At 37.6% G+C, this 26,115-nt stretch overlaps 1 long non-coding RNA gene across 1 annotated transcript in view; it reads right to left on the minus strand.

Annotated features, from left to right (window-relative positions):
• Window positions 1-5,458: 5,458 nt before the first annotated feature.
• LOC122457977 overlaps window positions 5,459-26,115 on the minus strand; it is a 30,785-nt gene continuing 10,128 nt past the window's right edge. Inside the window, exons 2-3 of the long non-coding RNA XR_006277782.1 lie at window positions 19,375-19,427; window positions 5,459-5,591 (exon numbers count right to left, since the gene is read on the minus strand). This is a non-coding gene — a long non-coding RNA (uncharacterized LOC122457977). The remainder of the gene's footprint in view (window positions 5,592-19,374; window positions 19,428-26,115) is intronic.

The following is a 26,115-nucleotide window of genomic DNA, read 5'->3' on the forward strand; positions in this document are numbered from 1 at the left end:
GGTAACTTGTAGACACCCTGAAAACTATCCCATAACCAGACCCCATCTATAAAATATAGAATAAGAGCCCAATCCTGCAAGCTGCTTTGAAGGCACATGGAGAAGTTTCCTGGACTGGGGCCTAAATCATTGATGGTCAGATTTTCACAAGAGCTCCCAGCTCAATGGGAGCTGTTACGTATGCCACACTTTTGAAAATACGGCAATTTCACTAAGGAGCCTAAAATGGGAGTTGCACTGTCTTAAAAAGAGTAAACAGTATATTGTAGTTAGCCACAGAAAATGATCCAGGGCTGTAGGTCGAATCCCAGTGCTTTATTCTGTACCTGTTCCTTGTCTCAGTGAGCTGTAGCTCACGAAAGCTTATGCTCTAAATAAATAAACAAATAAGTTTGTTAGTCTCTAAGGTGCCACAAGTACTCCTTTTCTTTTTGCGAATACAGACTAACACGGCTGCTACTCTGAAACCTGTCAGTAGAAATGAATTCCTTTGGTCTATGTTGAGAAACAGGAGGAAGACCTTTAACAATATTTTATCTCTATAGCATAGTTGCATAGTTCACTTTATGCTGGACAAAACTTCTAGGTTGTACACTAGCAAAAAATTGTCCTGAGTGTCAAACATTTTGGAGACTGTCACATGAAACACACATACACGCAATGACTCTAAATCCTTTAGAATTTACAAATACCACAATTGGGTAATTTGCTATGTTTATTGTAACAAGTTAAAAAAAATCTACCATTAAAAATAGGAAGAGATTTTTAAAAATACATCAACCAAGAACCTGCATGATATTTTGAAGCAGATTTGGCTGTCATTGCTGATGTTGATTAGTACCTTAATCCAAGAGCAGTTCCATTGCTTTCAATGGGCTGTTTCCAGATTAAGGTACTATTCAATGTAAGTAAAGGCAGCACAATAGCTTCCTCTCTGAGAAATTACTTCTGTAAAAAAAAAAAAAATTAGTGGGAGAACACATATCTGGGTGATTGTAAGTATGTCACTGTTGGATGTTCAGTTGCACAGCAAAGAATTGGATTAAGCACAATATTGCAAATTAAGCCAGTCCAGGGGAAATTAAACAGGTGTCCACTCACTTATTATATTATTATGCAATTTGCATTTAAGTTTTCCTATAGAAGGTAAGAATATCTCTAAGGAGCTTTAGATGTTTAAACTTATGGCAGATATTGTTCTCTGCCCATATAATGTCCCTGTGATATTCATTGGCATGTGTAAAATAATTGGAACAAGATGTTTGGAACATTTCTCTTTTTAATGTTCCATCTAGAACAGACTTCATATAAATTTTAGATTTATGTTAATAGTTAACTTTAGTACCATAGCCCTAATGTTAGTTTGCAATAACTTTTGTTTTGACTTTGTGGATTAAAGGAGAATTAAAGTGGCCATGCTACATTCAGAAAAGGAAAGAATCAATGAGAGAACCAGTCCTAGATTCTGTGGTGCAAAGTCATGAGAATATATGGGAGGAAAATGTATAGTAAGTTTTATTCTCTAATGTCCCCCATCCTTTTTTTATTCCACAGCTAATAAAAGCATGAGGGAAACCCTGTTGGGCAAGTTTCAGTTTTGTGGGGATTAAAAATGGGTATTTTGGATCCCAGTTGTAAATACTCCCAGAGTTCAGGGGCATTAGCTAAATGATTCTGGTTTAGATTCATATCACATTAAAACAGATTATGGGAGTGGTTTTGATTGTGCAAAATCTTAGCATGTTGAGTTATTTTAGAATACAGGAATGATTGAGATCACAATATCATATAACCAACCTCCATCAAATTTGGTGGGGGAGGGAGAAGGGCTGGTTCATTAATAGACAGTGCTAGTGTTCTCATAGGCTGTAGAATTTTGACCGCCTAGAGAGAGTGTTGGAATATAGTTTAAAGCAAACACTATGTAAAAAGCTGCATTTAATTATTATTAAAAGTGAACTGAGCAATATGTCTACATATTTTATATGAGCCTTCCGGGACTTGTTCATCCGAGTTCAAACTGTGGGTAACCAGCTTTGTTGAGATATATTGTACAAACACAGACACACAGTTTATTGGATTTTACTTTGAAAAAACATTTATGCAGGTTTTGTCTCAGGAACAGAATAGCTCTAATTACAAGACAGAACAACATGGCTATTAACTGAACTCTTATAGATAGCTGATCTTGAATAACTGATTGATATAAATTGTTAAACAAAGTCCATAAAAAAGAAATTATCTGCCTCTCGTTTCATTAGTCTCAAACATGTTAATTTGCTTATTTTATGGAACTCGTATACATGGGAGTTTGACATCACGAAGGCCACATATTCATTATTTCATTCACTATGATAAACTCACTCCAATTACTAATTGGAAGAACAGGGCTGGTTTTAAGGACTTGAAAAGTCCTCAGAAAACCTTTAGTTTATGATGACTCACTTGCATCATAACTCACAGCACCTCCTGACAAAAAAAAGTCTGTTCTGGTAGGACAAGTTCCATGTTGTCTCTGTTGCTCTGCTAGGAATTCCTGCTCCACCACCACCCCTTCATGGTCTCCTTACCCCTTCCGAAGAGAGAATGGAATGAAAAATGTATTAAATCCCCCTTGACACTCAGCTCTGCTTGCAAAAGCCCATATATGTCAGCATTCCTTTGAAGTTTCCAGGTCCTGAATCATAGCACTCCCATTCAACCCCTCCTTCAACTTCCCCTGCACACATGAAGGGAGTCCATCCTCAGGAGCACATAGCTAGAGAAATGAGCAAGAGAACCAACCCTGGAAAAAAAAAGTGTATTCCCCTATATTCTATCCATAAGGCGGTAGAAGAAAACAACAACAACAAATGACATGGATCTAGAGAGAGACCTAGGGGAAGAAAGAATGGTAGGGGAAAGAAATAGGGAGAGTAAGAGGAGGGAAACAAATTTTATGGGTAGATCAGAACAGAAATACATGGAGATAGTGATGTGTCTAGAGGAATAGACGTAATCTGAGGATGTGGGGACAATATTTGTTAGAAGACAATGAGATGAGGGAGAGAATGAGGAAGAACACAAAGGAAAATGACATAGAAATTAGAGAGAAAAACAATAGATATAAAGGAGAAAAATAGGATGGAAATAAGGGGGCAAAATGGAAACAAAAGGAAAATAATAAAGGGAAAGAAAAACAGACTTAGATTGAACATTGGTATATTTTATTTTTCTTTGATTTATTCAGTTTGCCTTTCTCGGTAATCAAAATGAAAATGATCACATCATTGTGATAAAGCTGAATTACATTCTGATGATTCCCACTATGAAGATACAAAATTAGGGCTGTCAATTAATCAGAGTTAACTCGCGTGATTAACTCAAAAATTAATCGCGATTAATCACAGTTTTAATCACACTGTTAAACAGAATACTAATTGAAATTTATTAAAGATTTTTGGATGTTTTTCTACATTTTCAAATATGTTGATTTCTATTACAACAGAGAATATAAAGTGTGCATGGCTCACTTTATATTTTTATTACAAATATGTGCACTGTAAAAATGATAAAAGAAATTTTATTTTTCAATTCACCTCATACAAGTACTGTAGCACAATGTTTATCATGAAAGTGAAACTTATGTCACTTTTGTTACATAACTACACTCAAAAACAAAACAATGCAAAACTTTAGAGCCTACACGTCCACTCAGTCCTACTTCTTATTCAGCCAATCACTAAGACAAACACATTTTTTTACATTTATGGAAGATAATGCCCCCATTTCTTATTTGCAATGTCACCAGAACAGGTGTTTGCATGGGACTTTTGTAGCCCGGATTGCAAGGTATTTAATGTGCCAGATATGCTAAACACTTCATGCTTCGGCCTCCATTTCAGAGTATAAGCTTCCATGCTGATGAGGCTCTTTAAAAAAAATTATGCATTAATTAGATTTGTGACTGAACTCCTTGGGTGAGAATTGTATATCTACAGCTCTCTTTTACCTGCATTCTGCCATATATTTCAAGTTACAGCAGTCTTGGATGATGACTCGGCACACGTTCATTTTAAGATCACTTTCGCTGCAGATTTGACAAAATGCAAAGCAGGTTCAAAATGTGAGATTTCTAAAGATAGCTATAGTACTCGGACCAAGGTTTAAGAATCTGAAGTAGCTTCCAAAATCTGAGAGAGATGTGGTGTTTAGCATGCTTTCAGAAGTCTTAAGAGAAAAATTCTGATGCAGAAACTACAGAACCCGAACCACCAAAAAAGAAAATCAACTTTCTGCTGGTGGCATCTGACGCAGAGGATGAAAATGAACATGAGTCGGTCCACACTGCTTTGGGTTATTATCGAGCAGAACCTGTCATCAGCATGGACACATGTCCTCTGGAATGGTGGTTGAAGCATGAAGGGACATATGACTCTTTAGAACATCTGGCATGAAAATATCTTCCAACAGTGCCATATGAATGCCTGTTCTCATTTTTAGGGGATATTGTGAACAAGAAGCGGACAGCATTATCTCCTTCAAATGTAAACAAACTTGTTTGTCTGAACGATTGGCTGAACAAGAAATAGGATTGAGTGGACTTGTAGACTTTAAAGTTTTATATTGTTTACTTTTTGAATGCAGTTATTTTTTGTACATAATTCTACATTTTGTAGGTTCAACTTTCATGATAAAGAGATTGCACTACAGTCCTTGTATTAGGTGAATTGAAAAATACTATTTGTTTAGTGAAAATATTTGTAATCAGAAATAAATATAAAGTGAGAACTATATACTTTGCATTCTGTGTTGTAATTGAAAAATCAATATATTTGAAAATGTAGAAAACATCCAAAACATTTAAATAAATTGGTATTCTAATATTAACTGTGTGATTAATCATGATTAATTTTTGTAATCATGAGATGAATCGCGATTAATTTTTTTTAAGTGCTTGACAGCCCTAAACAAAATATTTGACTTATTAGGACATCATGGTACTCTCTAGGACAGGATAATGTTGCTATATGCACTGCTGTATGACCGTGGAGATTGTTAGATACACTTCCATAGTTAGAGATACTACAAGTACTATTATGTTTAGGCATTAGACATTGGTGGTGTCCCTAGTCTCTATTGCTAATAGCGTTAGCTAATATCATTGGATACTACTTCCAGCCTCTGATGTCTATCTCTGGTAGCACTTTCAGTATGAGAGGCTGCAGTAATTTGAGCATGAGATGCTAGAAATATTAGTAGCATTTAAAGCTAGAAAGGAATGGATGAAAGATAATACTGCTTCAGGAGTATAGCAAGGAAAAGGCAGAGAGCAGATCAAAGATAAAAGGGATGGAAGAGACAATTTATTCCTCCAAAGACAGCATGTTATGAAAGTCATCAAAAGGAAGCACTGTTTTCAGAAAAAAGACAGACAACAGAAGTGACATGAACAATGAGGAACGCTGAATCAACTTACCTTACATAAGAAAAAAAAATGGAACAGCATTATCTTGCATTGATGTATTTTTATGCTTCAAAGATGCCAACATTGTGATGTAGTTTGGGTAGCATCCAAGACCTCTGAAGGCCGCAAAACTCTAAAGCCATCACTTACGAGGAGGGGGAGGAGATACAGAAACAGAAGGATCAACAGGTTTCAGAGTAGCAGCTGTGTTAGTCTGTATTCGCAAAAAAGAAGAGTACTGGTGGCACCTTAGAGACTAAAATTTATTTGAGCATAAGCTTTCATGAGCTTATGCTCAAATAAATTTGTTCGCTCTAAGGTGCCACAAGTACTCCTTTTCTTTTTATAGAAGGATCAACATAGCATGAGAATCTGCCACAGCACCTGGGGCCCTAATAAATTTTATTAGGTGTGCTTTGTTAGATATGCTAGTTTCATTAATCATAGTTAAGAAGAGAGTGTTTTAAATCATGAATTCATGTAAAAGAACATGGATAAGGGCCATATTTCAAGAATACACAGAGCACTATCTCGTTTGACAGATGTCTCTTATTTTATATAATTATAATAATGAAAAAAATGTGGAAGTATATTAAGTGTATGTATCTTATTGTATCAATCCCTCCTCCTCCCCCACCCCCCGGCTTCTTAGGTAATAGGACTTTTTAGATTGAGGCAGGAGCCTGTGATTGTGTAGCACAAGGGCACCGCAATCCTGACTGGGGTGCAACTGGAATTAAATAAATGATAATAAAGTGATAAATGATAAACTACACCATCTGCTCAAGAAACTCCCTGAAAAAGTACAAGAACAAATCCGCGCAGACACACCCCTAGAATTCTGATCAGGGGTATTCTATTTGCTACCCAAGATCCATAAACCTGGAAATCCTGGAGGCCTCATCATCTCAGGCATTGGCTCCCTGACAGCAGGATTGTCTGGCTATGTAGACTCCCTCCTCAGGCCCTACACAAACAGCACTCCCAGCTATCTTTGAGACACCACTGACTCCCTGAGGAAACAACAATCCATCGGTGATCTTCCTGAAAACACCATCCTAGCAACTATTGATGTAGAAACCCTTTACACCAACTTTCCACACAAAGATGGACTACAAGCCGTCAGGAATAGTATCCCAGATAATGCCACGGCTAACCTGGTGGCTGAACTTCATGACTTTGTCCTCACCCATAACTATTTCACATTTTGGGACAATGTATACCTTCAAATCAGCGACACTGCTATGGGTACCTGCATGGCCCCATAGTATGCCAACATTTTCATGGCTGACTTAGAACATCGCTTCCTCAGCTCTCGTCCCCTAATGCCCCTACTCTACTTGCACTACACTGATGACATATTCATCATCAACTCAGCAAAAAACCCAGCAGAAACCCACAAAGGCCAGTTAAAGAAATGAAGTGTGGTCAGTGGAAGTTATCACAATGAGCTCTGTTCGCTGTAGGCTTGTGTTAGAAAAAAACCACACACCCAAACGTCTAAACCAATATGACTAATCTACAGTGACATCATGAAAAAATACAAATTGAATAAACCTTTACAAGTCAGTTTAAATTAAGTAGGGGCCACTGATGCTATTACAAACATGCTACAATTGCATGGTGCCCTACTAGGGTAGAGTTAAGGGTATGTGGGTGCCTTAACTGTGTGTTTCTTAACTTAACATGTTTATATTACTTTAAACTTAATCATAAGATTACAAGGATGTTGTAAATATCCATTAGAAACCCAGGAAATTTAACATTTTTACCTTTAAATGACACATATATACTCAACTTTAATTTCTGTTTAACATATTTTTAACATAGAGAATTGATTCAGAGAAGATTACAACAGGACACACCAACAAAAAATAGCCCAGTTCTGCTCCTAGTGAAATCAAGAGACCATGGAAGTCATGAGAGTTTTGTCACTGTCTTTTAAAGGGGCCTTAATTTGATCCTGGAAGTTTTCTATTGACCTCAGTGGAGTCAGGACCAGTCTCATAAGTAATCACTATAATGACTTCTCACAGAACAGTATGATTTAAAAATAACTAATATTGACTGGCACTTACCTAGTTGATATGGAGCTACTGGTAAAAAAATGAATAGAACAGATTGGATTCATAATTAGCACTTTGTAGGGAATGCTACGTTCAATTTGGCATTCTAATCTGAATCCTAAGGAAAAGCTGTTAACTTTCACATTAAAGTTGACAAGCTTTTTTCCTCAACAGGAGAAGTGAAAAAAAGAGGATTATACACCAGGATTTAAGAGGCCTCACGCTGACAGATTGTGGAAATTGTAAAGGCAGACCACTAGCATTAACTCATTATTTTTCTGTCATGTTCTGTTATCTTAGCTGGTAACTAGTTGTCTGAGAGCTACAGAACATGTAACTAAGTTCCCTTTTCCAATCCCTGGCATCCTTCTGAATATTTATTCAACTTAGCACCAAAGAGACCCTTATCAGTTTTGAGTGGTGACCAAATGTCTGCCTCTCCCCTCCTTTAATATAATATTATATTTATATATATAATTATATATATTAATTATATAATATAATATAATTATAATAATATAATTAATATATAATATAATATAATTATAATAATATAATTAATATATAATATAATATAATATATAATAATATAATATGGAGAAACTTCAGAGAGCAATAACCTCATGCTGAAGTCCTTACATTAGACAAAACCCAGTGAAGCCAATGGGAATCTTGGAATCCAGTGGGTTTTGGTTCATGCCCTATAAGAATATGCAAGTTATTTCTCCAAAATTTTATTAAATCTGTGTAAATCTGTGTCAATAAATCCAGTTCTCTTTAATTTGGCATGCTTTTTGCCATGGCATTAACATTGGCTTATGTTGCGTACTTCTACATCCTGCCAAATAACTACTGCCTGAAGAAACGTATCAGTATGGCTTTTGTGTATGCTCAGTGGTCCTCCCCCCCCCCTTCAAACATTTTAAGTGAATGCAATGCTTATGCAAAATTTTGGACAGACCACCCAGGAAAACAAAGTTCTTTTTCCAGCCATAGTGCAAGCTTCCCCACTCATGATCTTGTCCTTAAATGGTTTTTACTTTACCAAAAAACAACTACTAACCACTTGGAACACAATAATCAACGATGTGTACGCATAGCTCTTTTAACAGTGTCAATAGTGTATTTATGAACAGTCCCTCAGCACTTAGGGAAGCTCTGTATTGAAAAATCTTGATAGTATAAGCTATATTGGTTATATTTGCAAAAATAAAAAAAATCAGTTTTAGCTCTGGGTGTAGATTACATGTTGGGAGGCAAAAAACAACACACCCTGTTATTTAATTTAGGTTACATAGCCTCTCTGTTATTGTTGCCAGCAGCTCTGGAGATACAGCAAGCTTACTTGGAAAGCCATATATATTTAAAGTGCCCAATCCTACCAGTTTCAGCTAGCACAGCACTGATTAATCACTGCACATTTTCCTTCTCCTAGGGTACTTACGAAGTCTTCCTTTGGTCTTTTTCAAAGCTGGATCTCTTAGAGATACTGAATACAAACTAAGTAAAAATACTCAGACCATATAGCAAAATAAAAGATGAATATGTGCTGAATAAATAACCTGAATAAACCAGGGTAATCATTGAACAGTTTCAACTCCCAGTATGAATATAAGTAGAAAATACCTAAAGCTCCACTTCTGACATTTATCTTTTATAATCCTTCAAACATTATGGGGTATATATTCAGTGCTGTGCTGGGTTGAATTTGGTGCCTTATTCCTGTCTTAGTTAAGAAGAGCTAAATGACTAATTCCCCAAGCTCTACACTGAAAATGTTTCAAAGCTTTGGAGGCAAACGAGGGGCTCTCAATGAGAGGAAAAAGACTGTGTCCAAGAGTACATTTCTTTTCTCCTAACAATACTTTTTTTTATTTGTTTCTAAACTTTTCCATCCATTTCAGATTCTCTCATTTATAAGCTCTCTTTGCTGCTTGATTTCTGTCTTCTCACTGAAGAAACTCATAAAACACTGGAGGTGATGGTCTTCATCCTCAGTGAAGAACAGTAGTTCTTTGACAGGTTTCAGAGTAGCAGCCGTGTTAGTCTGTATTCACAAAAAGAAAAGGAGTACTTGTGGCACCTTAGAGACTAACAAATTTATTTGAGCGTAAGCTTTCGTGAGCTACAGCTCACTTCATCGGATTATGGATCTACATTTCCTGTCTGTACGCTGGTCTAATTATAGCAGTTATGGAGGGATTAGCTTTCAGACAGGCAATGGAAACCCATTTGATGTAAATGGGGAGCATTCAATACTCACAACAAGATGACCAGCACTTCTCATGATTACCCTCTAAAACCTAAACCAAGCTACTTTATAGCTATAAATACATTATGTAAATTGTATATGAGATTATTCTAAAACTACATATGTTTATGTATCCCATATACAGAAGTTATTTTTATGCAATACTTTCAGTTTCACCCAGAAAACGATGTGGCAAAATAAGCTGAAAGGGAAACTGAGAAAGTCAACTGTATTTTCTTCTTGTGAACTTTCTGTTGTTCCTTTATGGGCACTGAACAGGAGGACTGCTCTAGCTGTTATTGCATTTATCCTTTTGCCTCTGGGGGCCCATCTGCCAAAGTCAACTTTCCCATTGCAGGCACGTCAAAAAGATGTGAACACACACTACTTTGCTAAATTTCTATAACTCATGCCACTCATTTGGCAACTTCCAGCTGCTACATATTTTAAGCAACCTTGGAATTATATATCTTGCACTGGAGAGTGAGAATGAAATGAAAATCAGCAAGGATGACAAAGTAATTTTATAACATAACCAGTTATTCTTTTCCTTTCACACTCTTAGACAGAATTGCATTTCTGTTTTTAAAATAAGCCTGTACATTTATTTTAATCATTTATGAAATAATGGAGATCTTGTATTTGTGGAATCATGAAGCCCCATTTCAGAAGCTACAGAGGAGTGTTAGTGCAGAGTTCTAGAAGATCTAGGCTAAGGCTAAATGTTCACAATTAATTATACCTTCCATTCCCAACTTCCAGGATTCTTTAATAAAAAGACAGCTGTTGCTCATTTTTTGATATGCCTAAGATAAATTGATTTCCTCAAAAAAAAAAACAAAAAAAAACACCCATTCTCCTCCCAAAATTCACCCATAGCAGATCATGTAAACATTGCTAGAGCATAGCTTCTAAAAGTTGGCCCCAAACTAGTAGTCAAGCTTTTTTATTTGAAAATCCGCAAGTAAAGCATGACCAAATATGGATTCCAAGACGTATTATACATGCATTTCCCATTCATGTGACCATACAATATTATTGCCTTACAGGTTGTATGTTTTCTTTTTTGCAGGTAATATCCTCTTAAGTCAGTGAAACTTTGGGATAATGTTAACTGAACAGGATTTGTCCAATTATCCACAAAAATTAAGGTGCATCTAACTCTAGTAAATTAAATTAACCAGATGATGAACAGATACTGCCTGTCACTGAACATTCAGAGCATCTGAGTACTGTGTACTTATTATAATGTTAATATTTCATAGTTCCTGTTTGCCTAGATATGATTAAAGTCTTGGGCTAATTTTGCAATCAAATTATACTGTATACTCATTAAATTAGGGAGATAACAAGGTACATAATTATGATAAAAATAATTTGTCAATCTCTAATTGTATTTAGTGTGCTTATATGTATGAGAATGGTAGATTTGCCAAATATGCATTTTGGAGGCTAACAAAACCATCTGCAAATTTAGTTCAAATCTGGCAAATAATTTTGGCTGAAAAAACCCTAGAAATATTTTTGGAAATGATAAAATGTTGAAAATTGACATTTAAAAAATGTTATTTAAATGAGGTTCAAAATGTTCTATTTGACCTGAATAATTTTTTTCCCCCAACTGTGATGAGAAATCTGGAGAAAAAAATATTTTGATTTGAAACCAACCAAATATTTTTTCAGAGTTTTTGGTTCAGCCGCTCAACCTGGAGATGGGAAGCAGTTATTCACTGAGCTTTGGCCACAACTTGAGAAAGTACTTATTAAATGTGGTTCTCCCATTCCCAAATGCTTCTTTAATATTCTATTCTGGATAAGAATGGATGACAAAACAAATAAACTAATTATAGGATTAATTCCATTAAGCTTTAATTATAGAGTAGTATCTGATAAAATTTAAGATAAATTTCAGATATCGTCATAGAAGATTAGGGTTGGAGGAGACCTCAGGAAATCATCTAGTCGAACCCCCTGCTGAAAGCAGGACCAACCCCAACTAAACCATCCCAGCCAGGGCTTTGTCAAGCCAGGCCTAAAAAAACCTCTAAAGATGGAGATTCCACCACCTCCCTAGGTAATCTATTCTAGTCCTTTGCCACCCTTCGAGTGAAATATTTTTTCCTACTATCCAACCTAGACCTCCCCCACTGCAACTTTAGATCATCGCTCCTTGTTCTGTCATCTGCCACCACTGGGAACAGCCGAGCTCCATCCTCTTCGGAACACTCCCCTTAGATAGTTGAAGGCTGCTATCAAATCCCACCCCACCTCATTCTTCTCTTCTGCAGACTAAAGAAGCCTAGTTCCCTCAGTCTCTCCTCATTATTAATGTGCCCCAGTCCCCTAATCATTTTCATTTCCCTCCGCTGGACTTCCTCCAATTTGTCCACATCCTTTCTGTAGTGGGGGGCCCAAATCTGGATGCAGTACTCCAGATGTGGCCTCACCAGTGAGGAATAGAGGGGAATAATAATTTCCCTTGATCTGCTGGTAATATTCCTACTAATGTAGCCCAATATGCCATTAGCCATCTTTGCAACAAGGGCACATTGTTGACCCATATCCAGCTTCTCGTACACTGTAATCCCCAGGTCCTTTTCTGCAGAACTGTCGCTTAGCCAGTCAGTCCCCATCCTGCAGTGCATGAGATTCTTCCATCCTAAGTGCAGGACTTTGCACTTGTCCTTCTTAAACGTCATCAGGTTTCTTTTGGTCCAATTCTGCAATTTGTCTAGTTCACTCTGGACCTATTCCTACCCTCCAGCATATCTGCCTCTCCCCCCAGCCTAGTGTCATCTGCGAACTTGCTGAGAGTGCAATCCATCCCATCATCCAAATCATTAATGAAGATGCTGAACAAAACCAGCCCCTGGACCGAACTCTGGGGCACTCCTGTCATAAATATAAAAGGGAAGGATAACAACCCTCCTGTATACAGTACTATAAAATCCCTCCTGACCAGAGGCACAAAATCCTTTTACCTATAAAGTGTTAAGAAGCTCAGGTAACCTGGCTGGCACCTGACCAAAAGGACCAATAAGGAGACAAGATACTTTCAAATCTGGGGCGGGGGAGGGGGAAGGCTTTTGTTTTTCTGTTCTGGGTCTGTCTGTTCTGTGCGCTTTCCAGAGAGAGATCAAGAAAGTAAGCAATCCAACTCCATTAGAATTAGTAAGAACTAGCAAGGAAATGCACTGGTTTACTTTTGTTTTGGCTTGTGATTTTCTCTGTGCCGAGAAGAAGGTGTATTCCTGGTTTTCTTTTTGTAACTTTAAAGTTTTTGCCCAGAGGGAAATCCTCTGTGTTTTAAATCTGATTGCCCTGTGAGATTAACTTCCCTTCTAATTTTACACAAGTGCTTCTTTTACCTTTTTTTCTTTCTAATAAAGTTTTGTTTCTTTTAAGAGCCTGACTGATTTCTTTATTGTCCTAAGACACAGGGGTTTGGGTCTGTGATCACTTTGTAACCAATTGGTTAGGATATTATTCTCAAGCATCCCAGGAAAGGGGGTGTAAGGGCTTGGGGAGATATATTGGAGGAATGGGAACTCCAAGTGGTCTTTTCCCTGATTCTTTATTAAATCACTTGGTGTTGGCAGCGTACCCTCCAAGAGTCTTTGCCTTGTGAAAGTTTTAACCTAAGCTGGTAGAAATAAGATTAGGGGGTCTTTCATAGTGGGTCCCCACACTTGTACCCTAGAGTTCAGAGTGGGGAGGGAACCCTGACAACTCCACTTGATACTGACTGCCAGCTAGACATCGAGCCATTGATCACCATCAGTTGAGCCCAACAATCTAGCCAGCTTCCTTTCCACCTTATAGTCCATTCATCCAATCCAGACTTATTTAACTTGCTGGCAAGAATACTGTGGGAGACTGTATCAAAAGCTTTGCTAAAGTCAAGGTATATCATGTCCACCGCTTTCCCCATATCCAGAGCCAGTTATCTCATCATAGAAGACAATCAGGTTGGTCAGGCAAGACTTGCCCTTGGTGAATCCATGTTGACTGTTCCTGATCACCTTCCTCTCAAAGTGCTTCAAAATGGATTCCTTGAGGATCTGTTCCATGATTTTTCCAGGGACTGAGGTGAGGCTGACTGGTCTGTAGTTCCCTGGATTCTCCTTTCCCTTTTTTAAAGATGGGGCACTATATTTGCCTTTTTCCAGTCATCCAGGACCTCCCCCGACCACCACAACTTTTCAAAGATAATGGCCAATGATTCTGCAATCACATCAGCCAATTCCCTCAGCATCCTCCTATGCATTTAATCTGGCCGCTTGGATTTGTGCAAATCCATCTTTTCTAAATAATCCTTAATCTGTTCTTTCACAACTTTCACCTCCTCCCCATACTGTGCTGCCCGGTGCAGCAGTCTAGGAGCTGACGTTGTCTGTGACAGCTAACCCAAAAAAACCAAAACAAACAAAAAAACAAACACACTTAGTGTACTTGTACTTATATAACTCTCCCCACTGTATTTTCCACTGAATGCATCCAATGAAGTGAGCTGTAGCTCACGAAAGCTTATCCTCAAATAAATTTGTTAGTCCCTACGGTGCCACAAGTACTCTTTCTTTTTGCGAATACAGACTAACATGGCTGCTATTCTCAAACCTACCATCTGATGGTCACTGATGTCCAGATTGCTACCCACTTCTACTTCCCCTACCAATTCTTCCCTGTTTGTGAGCAGCAAATCAAGAGGAACATGGCCCCAGTTGGTTCTTCCAGCACTTGCACCAGGAAGTTGTCCCCAGAACTCTCCAAAAACTTCCTGGATTATCTGTGCACTACATTGCTCTCCCAGCAGATGTCAAGGTGATTTAAGTCTCCTATGAGAACCATGGCTTGTGATATAGAAACTTCTGTTAGTGGTCAAAAGAAAGCCTTGTCTACTTCATCCTCCTGGTCTTGTGTTCTATAGCAGACTCTCACCATGATATCACCCTTGTTGCTCTTGCCTGTAAGCTTAACCAAAAGACTCAACTGGCTTTTCTCCAGTTTCATACTGGAGCTCTGAGCAATCATACTCCTTTCTTCTTATATACAGTGCAACACCTCCACCTGTCCTTCCTGAACTGTTTATATCAATCCATGATAATGCTCCAGTCATGCGAGTTACCTCACCAAGTCTTTGTTATTTCAGTCATATCCTTGACTGTGTCAGGACTTCCAATTATTCCTGCTCGTTTCCCAGGCTTATTGTGTTCCTGTACAGGCACCTAAAATAACTAGCCAATTGCCCTACTTTCTCAGTAGGGATCAGAAGACCTCCCCTGTTGCACCCTCCTCCTTGTGTTTCCTCCCAGGATCCCACTTTCCTCAGGGCTTAGGTCTCCATCCCTGGGCAAAGCTAGTTTAAAGCCCTGCTCACTAGGTTAGCAAGCCTGTCTGTGAAGATGCTCTTCCCTCTCTTCGTTAGGTGGATCCCATCTCTTTCTAGCAATCCCTCTTCCTGGAACATCCCATCATCAAAAAATCCAAAGCCCTCTCTCCAACGCCACCTGTGTAACCATGCATTTACCTCCACAATTCAATGGTCCCTACCTGGGCCTTTTCCTTCAACAGGGAAGATGGATGAGAACATGACTTTCACCTCAAACTCCTTTATCCTTCTTCCCAAAGCCATATAGACTACAGTGACCCGATCAAGGTCACTCTTGGCAGAATCATTGATGCCTACATGAAGAAGTAGGAAGGTGTAGTGGCCCGAGGGCTTGATCAGTCTGAGCAGACACTCAATCACATCCTGAATTCTAGCTCCAGGTAAGCAGCACATTTCAAGTCTCCCGGGCTGGACAGCAGATGGATGACTCCATCCCCCTTAGGAGGGAGTCCCTGACCACCACCACCCGTCTCCTCTTGGGAGTGGTGGTCATGGAAGCCCAATCCCTATGGCAATGCATCCTATGCCTTCCGATCAATCAGGTCTCCTTCTGATCCCTTCCCTCAGATGATTCTTCCAAACCATTGCCCACCTTAGTACCTGTGCAGAGAGCCTGAAAATGGTTTCTTACCTCTATCTGCACTGGGGATACATGGGTTCTCCTCTTTATTCTTCTGGCGGTCACATGCCACCAGTTTTCGTTCCTGTTCTGCACTGGCCTCTGATTCTTCAGCATACTCTGCCTGCAGTACCAAATACTGACTTCTGTCCAGAAAGTCTTCATTTTCTCTGATGCAATGCAGGGTTGATACTTGGGTATCTAGTCCGTTAACCTTCTCTTCCAATACGGTGATCAGTTTGCACTTTGTACAGATGACGTCACTTCTTTCCTCTGGGAGAAAGACAAATATGGCACATCCTATGCAAGTCTCAACAGCTGATTGTTCACTATCTATATTGTCTTCCTTCTAAAAGCCTCTTCAGATGTTGTATTTACTGCTCACTGAAGCCCGGAAGGCAAACACTCTGGGAACTCCCCCCCAGGCAAACTCCCTCTGTTTGCAGCTCACTCGGTTCACAGCTAGTTGCTTATAAGGCTGCTGGTTCAAAGCAGTTGCCCCAGCTCAAAGCCTTCCCTCCAATCAACCGCTCAAGGCCCAGCTGGAACAAAGCACTCCCAATTATTTTGTTAAGGGTCATATGAGAGCCCGGATGGATAGAATATTGGTATGTGCAGCATATAGCATTACCACTTCAGTCTGAATGATAAAAGGAAATCATATTTCCCTTAGGACTGTAATTCAGGCAATGTATACTCTGAGAAAATCTACAGATTATTGTGACATTGAGGTCCATTTTTTATAAAGAGAATAAATTAAACAGTAATGATTTGTTTAATTTGGAGTACACTTGTTTGTGTCTTCATTTCCTTTTTCAGTCAGATAAAAGAAGAGTTTACCAATGAATTTACTTATTGAACTTTGCCTTCAAAAGGGAGTTAAGATGAGCACCCTCTTTTCTGAATATATGTAGTGCTGTAATCTGCAGGAATATACTAGGATTAATCTAATAAATCTTATTTTCCCCCAGTGAGAACTGATATATGAAATATTTTTTTCATGGAGTGAACTATATATTCTCTCTACATTATCCCCACTAGAATTATTGTCTTGATGGTATGTCTGAGGAGAGGAAGTGGGAACACAGCTCCTTCTACCTACTATGTGCTGCCTCCTACACACCCAGATTCAAGGTCTAGGTAGCCTACACAGACTTATGTGTTATATCATCCTCTTACTCCTTTATGTAGGCAATTTTTGGAAATCTGAAAACAAAAAAAAATAAAATAAAAGAGTGAAATGGCTGAGTAATTGTATACTATTTAAATACATATCATCTGGTATATCAAATGCCATTCCTCCCATATCTAATTACACCTAATGGACACATTAGATAGTCGGGATGTTTAGAATAATAGGCAAAGGGTCTGATCCATAACTGCTTATTCAGGCAAAATTTAAATTAAAATAGTAGAGGAGCAAGCTCAGTTTTAAAAAATATTTCCCATGATTTAAAAACAAATACCATTACAACTTCTGCATTTACTTAGTATTTAATTGTTTTAAAGTATAGATCTTGCTGGTGGATTTTTTTTTTGTTTTTTAATGTCTCACTTTTCCCCCCATACCATTTACAAAGCAGTTGTGTTAAACTGGAAAATAAGGCTCAGTCCATACATTACTTGTAATTAGCATTAAGCACATCACTGAAATTTATGATGAGTGCTCAGAATTGTTAACTCTTTTTTGCTATTAGAGCTTATATACTATTAAATTATTTGCCAGGTCCCAAGTGAGCTAGACATCCATCTTCCATTACTAAGGGATTTGCGTGTCTAACTTCCTTTGAAGATCCCAACCTATATTTTGTCTGACAACATAGAGTTAGCAGCAGAATGTTTGATAGTGCTAGTAAAAAATAACCCCCACAATACCCCAGCTTAATTTAGTACCCAAGCCTGTAGTCCTAAAACAGACAAAATTCCCATTTAAATTAATGCAGTATTGCAAGATTAATGTCTGTATTACAAAGATGAGAAAACCACAAAAGGGTTTATACAGGATTTGTGAAGTATGGCTTAACTAACACTAACTTTTTCATTAGCTGAAATTAAAACAGAGTTATGGTATTTGTGTTTATTTGCATTGAGATTTGGCTGTGCTGACTTGGAGTCTGATATAGCACAGTTAAATCTGTTGGTATTTCAAAAATATATTTATCAAGTATAAATTTATCAAGTTACTGATCATATATAACATACATTTACCATCAGTGTTTGATCATCAGAAACTAATACATAAAAGTTCTCTGTTCGGCTACCCTCCATTTGCAAAACTCATTTGTTTTAATGGGAGTTTTTTTCTGAGTACGATTATAGATCCAGTATCTGTAAGATTTTATAGACCATTATGCAATTGTAATCAGTACAAAAAAGTCACACTAGTAGTGAATGTCTTCCTGGATTATTTAAAACATGAACAGCAGATTAAAGTGTACATTACTGATTGAACCTTTAATTTAAAAATGTATTCACTCTAAACTACTCAATCTTAATTTTTCCAACAAACTAGGGGACATGACATTGATTTTTTCTGGTCTGTACGGCTTTAATCATTTGGAGGAGTTCTGCCACACCAATCAGTGCAAAATCCCCCTTGAAACTACAAGTGTTCAATAAATATCAGAACGTGAGCTATAATAGACTTCCCTAGCAAGATTTCTTGAACAGTTAATGAGCACTAATAGTTCTTTTTTATAGTTAGAATTTATTTTAAAGTGTGAAAGTAAAGCATTTCATATAGCAGAGGAAGAAAATAACCAATTTTGCTATAACAGAAGTCAAACTGTTGATACCCTTACTCGTACTGGCTCTGACCTTTGTTGTGACTTGTGACCGACTCTAGTCTTTGGCTTGACTCCCAGCCACAAACATGACTTTAATGTGGCTCTGACCATTAGGTCATCTCACCCTGTTACAGGCTCTGATATCTATTTAGCGGAAGTAAGATAGCCAAAACTAGTTGGAAGCTACATTTACAAATGATTAAATTTAGAACTGATTGATTTAAAAGAGCATGTTTGAAAAATAAAAAAACTTTAAATTTTCCAATTTTGTATCATTCATAATTTCTATATGTAAAAATACTAGAGCTAATTATACTGGAAATAAGCAATATTTATTTATGCAATTGGAATGAAATCACTTTTAAAGTCTGTAGGAAGGTTGTCAAATTACTTCCATCTCACAGTATTTTGAGCTGGTTTACCAGCAAATGGTACATTACAGTGGAACCTTTGTAATGTAAGTATTTATTATATTCAGTTTACAGATAAGAACAGTGACACTTGAGGAGCCTCTGTGACATGCCTGAGACTACACAGGAAATCAGAGGTGAGAAGAGAACTCGTTGCTAAATATTGATTTAACATTCTAAAGCCTCTCACCACTGTGGTTGTGAGTCCATGCTCAGATTTACATACACAATTCATTTTCCGGGATTAACTTGTTCCCATAAAATAGGAGGCAGGTTTCAACCCCTCTGAAAATGAATCCCTTAATACACCAACAAAAACAAAAAACAGAATTTGAGTTCATTTCAAAGTTGTGCAAAACATTTACACTTTTGAAATATATAGAACAAAGATTCTTTCTATAACACACCTTTTGTAGTTTAATACAGAGCGTCTTTGTGGAAATACATTTTCAGGAGTGATCTGAAAGAAAAAAGAAGGTGATCTATTGATGAACGTGGAGACAATGAGTATAAGGGGCAGAATGAAAGAAGGAGCAGAGACCAATATGAGAAAATTAACAAATATAGATCACATCCTCAGGTAATGTAAATCAGTTTCTTTCCATTGAAATCAATGAAGCTATGTTGACTAACAACAGCTAAGGATTTGGACCTATAGAGGTAAAAATATTTGCCACTTACAAGGACAACTAGAAGATGATGACTTGATTTTTTAGAAGAGCGATTTTTGACATCAGAATAAAAATGGAGACCTCTTGTCATGAAAACTGGAACTTTAGCCTAGTAGCAACATTAAATGCCCAGGTTCAAAACTGATAATATATTCTGCTTACTTTACTTGGAGTGACACCTTTGACTTGGATGCAGGATCAGAACCAATTCCCCAACCAATTCTGTTGCCATATTATTTTTTACATTATGTCTTAAAGTGCTGTATAGTGTTGCTTTGTGCCATTATACATTTACTATGTTGTACTAAATAGCTGACTGCATTTCACTGATGGACCTGGAGAATAGGTTCTATATCACTTTGTGAAAGATGCAGTTGTGCTTTGTAGGAACTTCCCCGTGCTGGCAACAGCATGGAGCTGCAGTACCCGAGGAAAGAACTGGGAAAACTCATACCCCAATGGACCCAAAGGCACAACGTGGCCTTTAGTCTGTAAATCACATTGGAATTGTTCAGGGTGAAAGAGCAACAGCAGTGTCAATGTAGGAAGAGAACAGATTACATATTTCTCTGCTTTCGTTGTACAGTATTCGACCAGATCCTCTGCTAGCATATCTCCATTGGCTTCACTGCTATTTTATATTTGTGTAAGAAAAAGGTTAGACCCAAGTATGGTTGATATTTGATAGAGCAAACAAGGTCAGTTTTTAAGGCAAATCTGACACTCTATGCACACCAGGGGCTCCTCTGGTCCTGCACTCCAACTGGAAGGATAATGGCAGAATGTCATCTGTCCTTCCAGGTATTTAGGTTCAATTACTGGGGTTCCCTCTTGCCTGAGAGAAGCAGGAGTACCACGGGGAAAACCCATCAATACCTGGACTTTCAGAAAGCCTTTGACAAGGTCATTCACCAAAGACTCTTAAGCAAAATAAGCAGTCATGGGATAAGAGGGTGATATGAATGATTTTGAGCTACTCTTTGTTTCCTAGCACAATATTGAAAAACACTGCTTTGCCACCATTAACTGAAAATAGGGGGAACACTGAAATAAAATGTAATTAAATTGGTAAGAAATAGGGTGGCAGCAGTAAAGCATAACATTAAGATGCATAAATTAACAAACAAGTATCTATTAAAGATAATGTGATGGTTTCTAATTTTAAAGTTTGATAATTTTAAGTGTGCAATCAATGTTGGCATACAGCCAAGGACAGCGAGATGGTAGTTCTAAGCAATTCAGTCAAAGACTAGGGTGTTGCTAAGCAGGGTGTGGGCTGAGGTTAGGTAAAGGTCACTCCAAAACTGCAGGGAGCACTCAGTTAGGCATAATCAGTCCAAAAACATGTGAGGGTCACCATAGAATTGCAGTTATGATTGGTCTATAAGTATGGATCAATCAGAGAGGCTCTGAAGATGATTGGCTTATTTTTTTAAATCCTAGAATTAGCAAATCCTCCAATCTAAGGCAGGCAAAAGTTAGTTGGCTAGGAACAGGAGAAGAAGGAGAAGATTATCAGAGAAACCTAAAAGGCCAATGAATAGCAAGGAAGAAGCAACTGCAGGATAGCAGCAGCGTTGCTAGAACAGAGGAGAAGGACTATGACAGAACAGAGGGAAAGAGAAGCCTGCAGAGAGTAAGAATGCCAGCCATAGTATAGGATATAGAACAGAAATAGGGTTAATGAATGTATATGCTTGTAATAATAAAGTTGGATGTCTGTGTGTGTATGTTTGTTACTATGTATAAAGTTTAGAGTTTGATTGCTCTCAGTGTCCTGCATATAACTTATCACCATGTGCAGAACATAATCTCTTAAACCATTCCAAATGTTTAACATTACAGTATTCCATATTTTAAACTTGTATACCTCTGCAAAGGGATTTATGTTTATGTTTTAATTTAGGTTTCAATTAATTGTATTAGGAAACATTAGTTACACTAAATAAAGAAAACACTTTGTTTTGGAAAAGTATGGCCTGGGTGTCAATCCTTTGAGTATCCGTGTCCTCACAGCCGTGAGCAGATCTAGTCTGTTCTGGGGAGTTTCCTGAAGGGCATAGGGAGATCCTTTGTAAATCCTGGCAATTTCATGAATGTGGGCCCCCTCCTTTCACCTTGCAGGAACAGATTAATAAATTAACATCTGGAGAACCTGGAAGTAAGCAACACAAGGGCTGACCCTGAGTCTTTTCTTGGGGTGACAAGGGAAGGTCCTCACCTGGATCAATAATTGGATAATAAAAGATATGAAACAAAGGGTAGGAATAAATGATCAGTTTTCATGAGAGAGGAAGTAAAAACACTGGGTCTTCCAAGGATCTATACCGAAACCTGGGCTGTTCAACATATACATAAATGATCTAGAGAAGGGGTAAATAGTGAGGTGACAAAATTTATGCACAATACAAAGTTACTCAAGCTAGTTATGTCCAAAGTTGACTGCAAAGAATTACATAGGGATCTCACAAAAGTGGGTGGCTGGGCAACAAAATGACAGAAAAAAATTCAATGTTGAGAAATGCAAAATAATGTGCATTGGAAAATATAATCCAAATTATACATACAAATGATGGGGTCTAAATTAGGTGTTACCCCTGGCATGAAACAGAGCTAAATGGATTGTGGAGAGAAAGAGAAAGGAAACAAAACAAGGTACTATGACAAGAAAAGAGAATACTTATAATGAAAATAAATTCTTATGAATGTCTGACCACACATGAAATTAAATTCCTTTTTCATGCACCACAGTTAGGTGAACGTTTAAATTACAGGAGTCTTCAAGAAATGCAAACGGTTGCAAAATTTCAAGGCCTTTTAAATGTTTTAAGCAATATTACTGTTTAATAAACTTCTCTTTTTTCTAATTTTTTTCCTCCAAGCAAAAGCAGCATGGTTGTGATTTTGAAGTCACTATGTAAAACTGTCCTCCTCATTCAGCATATCTGCTTCCTATATTTCTTTGACTCACATCTACTTCCTGTGTATCTCAGTTGCATGTTCTCTCTTTATTGACCAATCCCAAGTCATTACTATTGTTAGCAGAACCAATATATAAAAATGGACTGGATTCTGTTCTGTATTGATTAAAAATAATCAGTTACATTCTAGAATCTTTTCCCTCTCCTAAACTGATAATGTAAGGCAGAATCAACACAACTTGTTTTCAAAACCCCAAATGACTTTACAGAACTGATCTATAGAGAAACTAAATTTGGAACCACCAATGTTATAATTTTTATAGTCACTTCATTAGGTATAACTACACTTTAAGTTGTTTATTATCTGTCCTTTCTCCAACAAGAATAAGCAGATTTTTGAATCACAAAATAAATATAGCATTCCACCATACTAGTGCCTGTATTTTAGCCAGTATATAAAGACCTCTTATTCATTTTGTCAGCAAAATATGCTACAGCAAATTTGTAAACCCTATAAATCTTATTTGACACATGGTTGGCAGTAAATGATAATGATAGTAAATAGATGTTTCCTTATGTGTTGATCTGGGAAGAAAAAATATTTAATTCTACTAATATTTTAACAAAAATAATTATCCAATGTAAGCATTTTCTGTAAAGGTATTCTATAAAGTTTATCAGAGACAGATTTTTCCTTAAAATCAAATTTTCAGTAGTTCAGGAATAAATATTCCTGTAACTCAGGTGTGACTGATTCCCTAAGGTGTGCCACCTGGAACTGGGGTTCCATTGAGTCCTCTGACTCACAAGCGTAGGTTTCCACTCACAGGGTGCTGCTGTGACAAACTGTAGACCACTCCCAGTCCTACATTTTCACCAGAATTTGCACAGCAGGGACACACCCAGTTGCATGCAGGCTGACCAGCCACTGCATGAAGCAACAATAGAGAGGCTACAGCCAAGATAACCCCACCTCCCCAGATATGCCCCCCCCCGCTGGAGTATAAACCCAAAATTATACTGTCTTGCACTGCACAGGGATCTGTACAATGTAAGCTCATAAATAGTTTGCCCCTTCCTCAATGTTGAGAGGAATATGCACCAAGCATGTGTTAACCAAGCTGAGATTTTCCTCATACGCTTCAGTTAAAGGCTCACTGGTTTTGATAAAGCAAAAAAAAAAACAAACCACCCACAAAACAAAAAAAACCCCAAACAAACAAAAAAGAAAACCCCCACAAGTTTATTAAGTACAAAAATCACTTTTAATCACCTAAAATCTATAGCAAACAGATGAAAGCAGGTTACTTAGTAAATAAACAAAACCACAAACTAAGCCTAAAATACTAGAAATATTGGATATGAATTAGCAATTTCTCACCCTGCCTGAGGATACAAGCAATCCACCAGGTTTCCATACACAAGCTAGAAATCCCTTTAGCCTAGGATCAGCACTTCCCGCAGTTCAGTCTTTGTTTCTCAGATGTTTTCAGGAATGTCTTTGTGTGGGGAGTGAGGTCCCTCGATGTTGTTACACCCCTTGTATAACTTTATCATATGGTGGGAACACTTTGTTCCAAAAATAGTTCCCAGCCCAGTTCATGGAAAACAACCAGTACCCAAAATGGAGATCAGGGACATGTGGTCTGGTCACATGCCCTCGCATGGCCTGCTGAGTCATAGCAGCCATTATTCATAAGCTGTCTGGAGTGTTCTCAGGAAGGCTTGGTGGGGGATAAGCTTCTTCTAAGGACTATTGTTTCCCCGAATGGCTGATTACCTTGAATAGGCCCTTCACAACCAGCTGTCTAGACTGGAAGCATTTTGCCTAGTGGGTGTCACCCAAGTATAACCACATTTGAAATACAGATACATAGTCAATATTCATAACTTCAGATCCAAAAAAAGAACTCATGCATACGAATAGGATAATCCTATTCAGCAAATCATAATTTTTCCAATGACGACACCTTAAATGACCCATCTTGTACAAAAACCACCATAATTATGCCATAATCATATCATATCATATATATAATATCACTATGACAAATAGCATGTAGTGTCACATCAGGATCTATTCACTATATGCCACACACTTACAACTTTCTGACTCTCACTTAACTTTCTACCATCTCCAGTTTCTTCTTCTCAGGATGATTGTGTAATTGTTTATTAGACATATAGGATAAGGTATTCAAAAGGGCCTTAGTGACTTTGGAGCACAAGTCAAATGAAAGCCAGGCTCTTTTGAAAGTCCCACCCATAAAGTCTTCATCTCCTTTTTATATATTGTACTCCCTCCTCCAGCACCATTTTCACAATCACTGTCCCCAACTCAAATTTCTACAGGTAATTCTTTAAGATATCAAGTTTTTTGGATCTCTCATTTAATTCCTAGCTGAACATGAGGAAGCTTGCTGCTGATTTACATAGGGAACTCAAATCATGCTCATTTGTTAATGCAGTACAACCTGGGCAGTTTTGAGGGACTTTTAATTAGGCCCCTGGTGAGGCTGATGAAAAGGCATCCATAATTTCTACACTGATTAAGGCCAGTTTGTGGGGAACATTTGCCAATTTATAGTGATACTGAGGCTTTAAAAATGTGTGTGGAATTAAATGACCTTAAGAGTTCTTAAAGTATTCTTAATATTTGTTGCCACATATTTCCACCTCTTCACACAAAACAAAAACAAAAATTGATTAGAAAACCAAAAGCTCAAGATATGTAAATTCAAAGATCACATATATTAGCCCCAGTTGATAAAAGCTCAAACTCCCATTGGCATAATATTAAATTAGAAGAATGAGAGTTATAACACAACAATTACATCCAGATTTCATAGATACTTAATAGTTTCTTTAATATGACTGCAGCAGTCTCAGGCTCTTTCTGCAAGATGGATTCTGTCTCTGTATTGACAAAGAAACCTGACCAGTTTCTTAATCAAGAAACTTGAACGTGTTTTTTTTTTTTAAAAAAACTTTTCACAGTGTTGAACAGACTGACTATTGGCAAGGATAGAATAGCTAGAATTTGAGGGTCAGTCAAATTTGATTTGTGTCCAATCTCTGAAGTTTGGATTGTTGACAAGCAATGAATTCTTATTGGCAGAAACCATTTTATTCTTTTTATGGAGGGCAATACTAGGGATTGGTTCTAATGGTTTGGATAAAATGAGAATAAGCACATTAATCTCATTATTATTTATGTATTTGTACTACATTAGTGCTCAGAATACCCAACTGGCATCCAGGATCCTTTGTTCTAGGCATTGCACACACTTCTAGTAAGAGATTGTGCTTGCCAAATTAGTTTATAAGCCAATTTAAGCAAAACACAACAAGTCAGTGTAACATACAGAGGGAGCATAAGAGTAACATTAATAGGAATACATGGTTACATAGACTTGCTACGTACACAGGCCCCAATTCAGGAAAACATTTAAGCATATGCTTGACTTAAAGCATGTGCTTAAGTCCCACTTATTTTGAGCTTAAGTGCTTTTCTGAATTGAAGCTGTAATGCAAAGGTGTGAGAAGTCAATTGTAT

Source organism: Dermochelys coriacea, chromosome 1 (genome assembly GCF_009764565.3).
Source record: "Dermochelys coriacea isolate rDerCor1 chromosome 1, rDerCor1.pri.v4, whole genome shotgun sequence".
Lineage (NCBI taxonomy): Eukaryota > Metazoa > Chordata > Testudines > Dermochelyidae > Dermochelys > Dermochelys coriacea.